We start from the raw sequence: 6,947 nt of genomic DNA on the forward strand, positions 1-6,947 counted from the left end.
TAGTGCTTCAGTTGGCGGTTAGTCCTTCTGAGGCGATCAAGCTCTGATACCACTTGTAGGTGCAGCGGAGGCCGGCAAGAGGGGGTGAATTGCTCAAATCAAGAAATAAACTATACCATCCTCGGATTCCAACTCAAAAATAAAATCAGCAGTAAAAATAACTAGCAACCATATAAAATTAAAGACAGAAATAAAACGAGAGACCGAGGTTTAACCTGGTTACAACCAAGGAGGTTGTTAATCCAGGACAATCGAAAATCGCACTAGCAGAGTCTCCTTCACTGTAGGCGGAGAAGCCTTTTTACACACTTAATGAACTCACAAGTTGCTAGGAATTGAAAGCTTGAATCAATGAATGAATTCCTAGGTCTAGGGGTCCTTTTATAGCCCATGGAAAGTCTATCCCGAAGCTCCAAGGCACCTCCAACAATGGTCCAAGGCGCCACCAAGCAAGTGTTCGGATAGAACTCTATCCGAAGTCAAACGGTCGATTTGACCAGACTCAAGATGCCTTAAACAAGCCTTGAAGGCGCCTTCAAGCATGATGAAGATGCCTTGAGCTGCCTTTTCAGCTCCTTTGCTTCTTTGCTTCGTCTTCCGTCGTCTTCCGTAGTTCCGGTCTTTTGGGTGATTCCGGCCAACCGAAATAGGGCTCACCCGAACCCAATTTCTGGCCTTCCTCGAGCAGGCTTCCGTCTGGCTTCTCATCCCTCGAACGCCGCGCACGTTCTTCTCGCTCCACCGGAGTACTCTTCCGCAGCTCTCTCGTCCTTCGGATACACTGAGCCCGTCGGCTCCCTTCCCGTGTCGTCCTTCTCGCTAGCTGCGTCTTCCGCTCGACTTCCTGTGCTCCTAAACTGCTGCATACTCAGACACAGGGATCAGACAAAACGCAGAACCTAACCAACTTGGTTGATCACATCAAAACACCAACGGGGTCCAACATAACACACTCATAATAAGAAGGAGCCCAAAATATAATTTGGGATTGGTGCGGTAGTTCAATAATAATTCTTTAGTGGTATGAATTATTATTGATGAAATTAAGTTGGGTGTTCGGGGCGAACACGGGAAGCTTAATTTCATTGGGAGACCAAAACCAATTCCTCCTCTCGGCCCCTATCGTAGCCTCTTGTATATAGAGAATTATACCCACCGCATACCCATTTCCTACCCACCCTTAAGTGGCCGACCAAGCAAGCTTAGAGTCCAAGCTTGGGCTGGCCAAGCCAAGGGTTGAGTCAAGTTGAGGGGGTCGGCCATAGCTTGGAGCCCAAGCTTGTTGTGGCTAGCCCTAATAAAATTAAAAGGATTTTATTTTAAAATTTTTTCTTATGTGGATATCATGGTATTAAAAGAGAGAGTTTAAAATTTAAATATTTCCTTTTATAGCTTTCTACAAAAGATTAAGTGAAAGATTTGATATCTTTCCTTAATTATAGTTAAAAGGAAGATTTTAATTTTTTATAAAACTTTCCTTCTTTGTAACCATGTTCATGATTTAAAAGAGAGTTTTAAAATTAAATATTTTCTTTTATAAGTTTCTACAAAAGATTAAGAAAAGATTTGATATCTTTCCTTATTTGTAGATCGAAAGGAAGATTTTCATTTTAAAGGAAACTTTCCTTTTTGGAAATCATCCACATATTTTAATAGAGAGATTTTAATTTATAAAATTTTCTTTTATAAGAAACCATAAAAGGAAAAATTATTAGAGAAATTTTTATTAGAAACTTCGGAAGCAAATTAGGAAGTTTTAATTCTTGTGTTATTAAAACTTTCCTTGCTTGGAGCTATGAGGTGGTCGACCATGATGATTTAAGAAAAGGAAATTGGTTTTAATTAATTAAATTTTCCTTTTCATGGCAAAGAAAATAAGGAAGTTTTTTATTTAAATTTTTCTTATTTTCCAAGACCAAGGATTATAAAAGAGAAGGAGGATGTGCCTTCATGAGAGACAACTCTATTCTATTTTCCTCCCTCTCTTCCTTGGTGGTGGCCGACACTAGTCCTTGCTCTTCTCCTTTTCTCTTCCTCCTTGGTGGCGGGCGGCATCAGCATAAGAGGAGTCCTTGGTGGCCGGTTCTAGCTAGGAGAAGAAGGAGAGAAAAGAGGCTTTGCTCTTGCATCCCTTGGAGCTTGAAGGTTGGTGGCCGAATCTTGCAAGAAGGAAGGTGTTGGTGGTTCTCATCTCGGTAGATTGTTGTCCACACTGTTGGTTGCTACTCGGAAAACCTAGACGTTCCACTGTACAAAAATTTTGTACAAAGGTCTGAACCTTTTCCTAGCTACCATGTGTTCTTTTAAATTAAATTTTGGATCGTCTGCGGAACTTAACACGTTTGATCCAAAACTTAATCTATTTGTTCTTTTAGGTTTTGACTTGGATCTCCTGCGGAACTTAACACGTTCGACCCAAGTCACCTTAAGTTATTAATTCCATTAAATATTAATGTCCATAATTGGTTCCCAGTACTGACGTGGCGAGACACATGACCTTCTTGGATATGGAAGCAACCACCACCGACTAGACAAAACCTTTTATAGAAATCTAATATTTAATTTCTTAAAATAACTTTAGGTTAACCAAAAAGAACAATCAAATCACAAGGGAAAAAAAAATAAAAGAACACAACTTCGAAAAACATATTCGAAATACTAGAACGTAAGCCTCTTGTATTTGATATTATTTCCATAAATAACTAGCATGATGCGGAAAAGAAAAATTACTAGTTATACCTTCTAGAAAGACCTCTTGATCTTCTACCGTATTCCTCTTCTAACCTCGGACGTTGTGTGGGCAACGATCTTCCGAGATGAGAAACCACCAACCACCTTCTTCTCCTCCTAGCTAGGTTCGGCCAACAATAAGGAAGCTTCACCAAGGAAGAAGATCAAAACACCAACCAAGCTCCAAGAGATGCTAGCTTTCTCTCCTCCTTCTTCTTCTTCTCCAAGTAGTATCCGGCCACCACAAGAGGAAAAGAGGGAGAGGATGATGGCCGGCCACACCAAGGAACAAAAGAGGGAGAGAAATAATAGAGGTTATCTCTCATGAAGGCACCCTCACCCCTTCTTTTATATTCCTTGGCCTAAGCAAATTAGGAAATTTAATTACAATAAAATTTCCTTGACATGATTTAATTGAGAAAAATAAAATAAAATTTCCCCAATTAAATTCTAATGGCCGGCCACATCATGAAATCAAATTAGATAAGTTTCAATCAACAATTAAAACTTCCTAATTTGTTTCCGGAAATTTTAAAATTAAAATTTCTCTTCAAAATATCTTTATGGTTGATAAAAAGAAATTTCCATAATTTTAATTTTACAACATGTGAATAATTTTTAAAGAGAAAATAAAATATCTCACCAATTTACAAATAAGGAAAGAGATCTCTTTCTTTAATCTTTTGTAGATCTTTTACAAGAGAGATATTTTAATTTTAATTCTCTTTAATAAATTATATCTTCCACATAATAAAAATTAAAATTAAAATCCTTTTTTAATTTAATTTGGCCGGCCCCTCTAGCTTGGGTTCAAGCTAGGGCCGACCACCCCAATTTATACCTAGGCCGGCCCTAGCTTGGTTCCCAAGCTAGCTTGGCCGACCCCCTTTAGGTGGGTATAGAAGGTGGGTATAGGTGGGTATAGTACTCTATAAATAAGAGGCTACGATAGGGACCGAGAGGAGGAATTGGTTTTGGTCTCCCGATAAAATTAAGCATCCCGTGTTCGCCCCGAACACACAACTTAATTTTATCAATAATAATTCATTTCACTAGAGAACTATTATTGAACTACCGCACCAATCCCAAATTACATTTTTGGGCTCCTTCTTATTATGAGTGTGTTAGTCTCCCTGTGTTTAAGATATCGAATGTCCACTAATTAAGTGAGTTACTGACAACTCATTTAATTAATATCTTAGTCCAAGAGTAGTACCACTCAACCTTATCATCATGTCGGACTAAGTCCACCTGCAGGGTTTAACATGACAATCCTTATGAGCTCCTCTTGAGGACATTATCAACCTAGTATCTCTAGGACACAGTTTCCTTCTATAATCAACAACACACACTATAAGTGATGTCATTTCCCAACTTATCGAGCTTATTGATTCATCGAACTAAATCTCACCCATTGATAAATTAAAGAAATAAATATCAAATATATGTGCTTGTTATTATATTAGGATTAAGAGCACACACTTCCATAATAACCGAGGTCTTTGTTTCTTTATAAAGTCAGTATAAAAGAAATGACCTCAAATGGTCCTACTCAATACACTTTAAGTGTACTAGTGTAATTATACAGTCAAGATAAACTGATACCTAATTACACTACGACCTTCTAATGGTTTGTTCCTTTCCATTTTGGTCGTGAGCTACTGTTTATAATTTATAAGGTACTGATAATATCATCTTCTGCATGTGGCACCACATACTATGTTATCTACAGTATAAATTAATTAAACAACTACATTTATCACAAATGTAGACATTTGACCAATGTGATTCTTATTTCTAGATAAATATTTTATACCAAAAGCTAGGGTTTTAGTATACATTCTAACACACACAACGTCCGAGATAAGAAGAGGAATACGTAGAAGATTAAAAGGTTATTGTTTACAAAGAAAGGTATAACTAGTAATTATTTTCCGCATCATACTAGTTTTCTTTGTATGAATTCCAAACACAAGAGGCTAGTGATTCTAGATTTTCGGATTAGATATTCGAAGTTGTGTTTCTTTTGTTTTGTTTTTTTAAATTTGTGATTCGATTGTTCCTTTTGGTTAAACCTAGAGTTATATAAAGAAATTAAATATTATATTTCTTTAAAAGGCTTTGTCTAAACGGTGGTGGATGATCTCATACCCAAGAAGGCCTAGTACCTCGCCATGCAGTCCTGGAAGCCAATTTTAGAAATTAATATTTAATTGAATTTATAACATAGGTGGATTTGGATCAATAATGTTAAGCATCGTTTGCGATCCAAGTCTAAACCATTAAGAATAGATAAGTTAAATTTGGAATCAATAATGTTAAGTTCCGTTTACGATTCTAAATTTAATTCTAAAGAACACAATAGGTTGTTAGGAAAGGTTCAGGACTTGTACAAAATTTTTGTACAGTCGAACCGGTACGATCTTCCTAGGACCAACCAACATCACATTCATCATCTGAAAATTTAATTTCATCATAACACCCTGTAAACCCAGAAGGTAAATCTGAAAACTTATTATCCACTGCATTATCATCACAATCCTCATATGAAGAGTCCTCATCTTCATACACATCCAGAAATCTACACTCAATCATATTACTGTCATAGAATTTGCCAAAGTATTCGTTTTCATTGACCCTCACTAGCCTTTGTGGAAAAGGAACCATTAGTGAAGGTCTTGGGAAAGGTACTTCCTTTTTTCCATATTCCCTTTTAGCTTACGGAGGAGGTCCAACTTGCTTATCTAGTGTTGATGTGATCAACCGTTGAGGGAAAGGTACTTGTGGCCTTTGGGAACTTCCCAGAGTAATGAAACTGAGTTCTTGTGGTCTTCTACTATTCATCTCCTCAATTCTGTACAAGTCCTTTTTCAGAAGTTCTTCATAATTCTTGCCACTTCTCAACTTAGTATCATTATCATTTACACTAGATCTTGTCGGTGTAGGAGGAAGGTCTTCTTTGAACCATTTTGAAACTATGCTATTAATCTTTTCCCCCAAATGTTTGAACTCCTCATTCTGTGACTTGTGAATTTCAACATTTTTGGATGGTCGAACTGCATTTTGTTTGGCAGGCTCTCTTGTATTTATGGCTTGCACTTCTCGAATTTTTTAGAGGTATTCCATCCAACTTTTGTTCGACCATTCATGGAGGTTCAATATTACTTGATCAATTAATGTATATGCTTCATCTACACTCTTGTCCATAAAAGAACCTCCAGCTGATGAATTTGACAAACACTTATCTGAGAAAGAAATTCCCCTATAAAATATGTGCAGGGTCAGTCATTTTTCCAAACCATGATGAGGGCACTGTCTTTATAGACTCTTGAATCTGTCTCGTGCTTCAAATAATGATTCTCCATATACTTGAGCAAAATTTGTGATGCAATTCCTCATATAAATTGTTCTACTTGGAGGAAAAAAATGATCCAGAAATTACTTCTCCAATTGTTTCCAACTTGTGATGCTTTGAGGACGAAGGGAATATAACCAAGTCTTTGCTTTATCCTTGATATTGAAAGGAAATGCTATCAATCGAACTGCATCTGCTGACACTCCTTCACAATTCACCATATCACAAAGCTCTAGAAATGTCTCAAGGTGTAGATAAGGACTTTCTGATGTTTCTTCTCCAAATTTGTGACCTTGTATCATGAAAATTAATTCTGGGTCTAGTTGAAAACTTTCTGCTTCAATGTGAGGCTGCACAATGAGCGATAAAAATCTTGTGGAAATGGGTGCAGAGAAATCTCTTAAGGCCCCGCTTGACATGTTAGTGCTCATGGATATATAAAAAAAATGCAGAATTTAAATTGCAAGAAAAAAAATAAATGTAGAATTTAAAGACAAGAAAGAAAATGCAGGTTTTTATGGAAAACAAATTGCAATATTTTTTTTTAATTATGAAAATGGAAAAACAAAAATTATTCACAAGTCTAGATTAACTAAATTGCTAATCTACTAATGTTAATGCGAATAGTCCCCGGCAACGAAACCAAAAACTTGTTACGATCCGCAAGTGTACGGTTTCATCGTCAGTAATATATAAGATTGTCGAACCACAAGGACTGTTGATTAGGCACTAGAGATATCACAAAGTAAGTTATCTAGACGATCGAAAGTTGGTTTTGATGCTTACGAACTAACGAATATGATTAAAGAGAGGGAAAGAAGGTTGAGACGAAGAGAGAGGAGAGAGAGGGAATTGATCTGGG

At 36.9% G+C, this 6,947-nt stretch overlaps 1 non-coding gene across 1 annotated transcript; it reads left to right on the plus strand.

Moving 5' to 3' along the window:
* The first annotated feature begins 6,025 nt into the window (after positions 1–6,025).
* LOC122003171 lies at positions 6,026–6,131 on the plus strand. Its single transcript, XR_006117836.1, has one exon. It is a non-coding gene; the product is annotated as a small nucleolar RNA R71 (small nucleolar RNA).
* The last annotated feature ends 816 nt before the right edge of the window (positions 6,132–6,947 follow it).

Source organism: Zingiber officinale, chromosome 7A, assembly GCF_018446385.1.
Source record: "Zingiber officinale cultivar Zhangliang chromosome 7A, Zo_v1.1, whole genome shotgun sequence".
NCBI classification, from domain to species: Eukaryota; Viridiplantae; Streptophyta; class Magnoliopsida; order Zingiberales; family Zingiberaceae; genus Zingiber; species Zingiber officinale.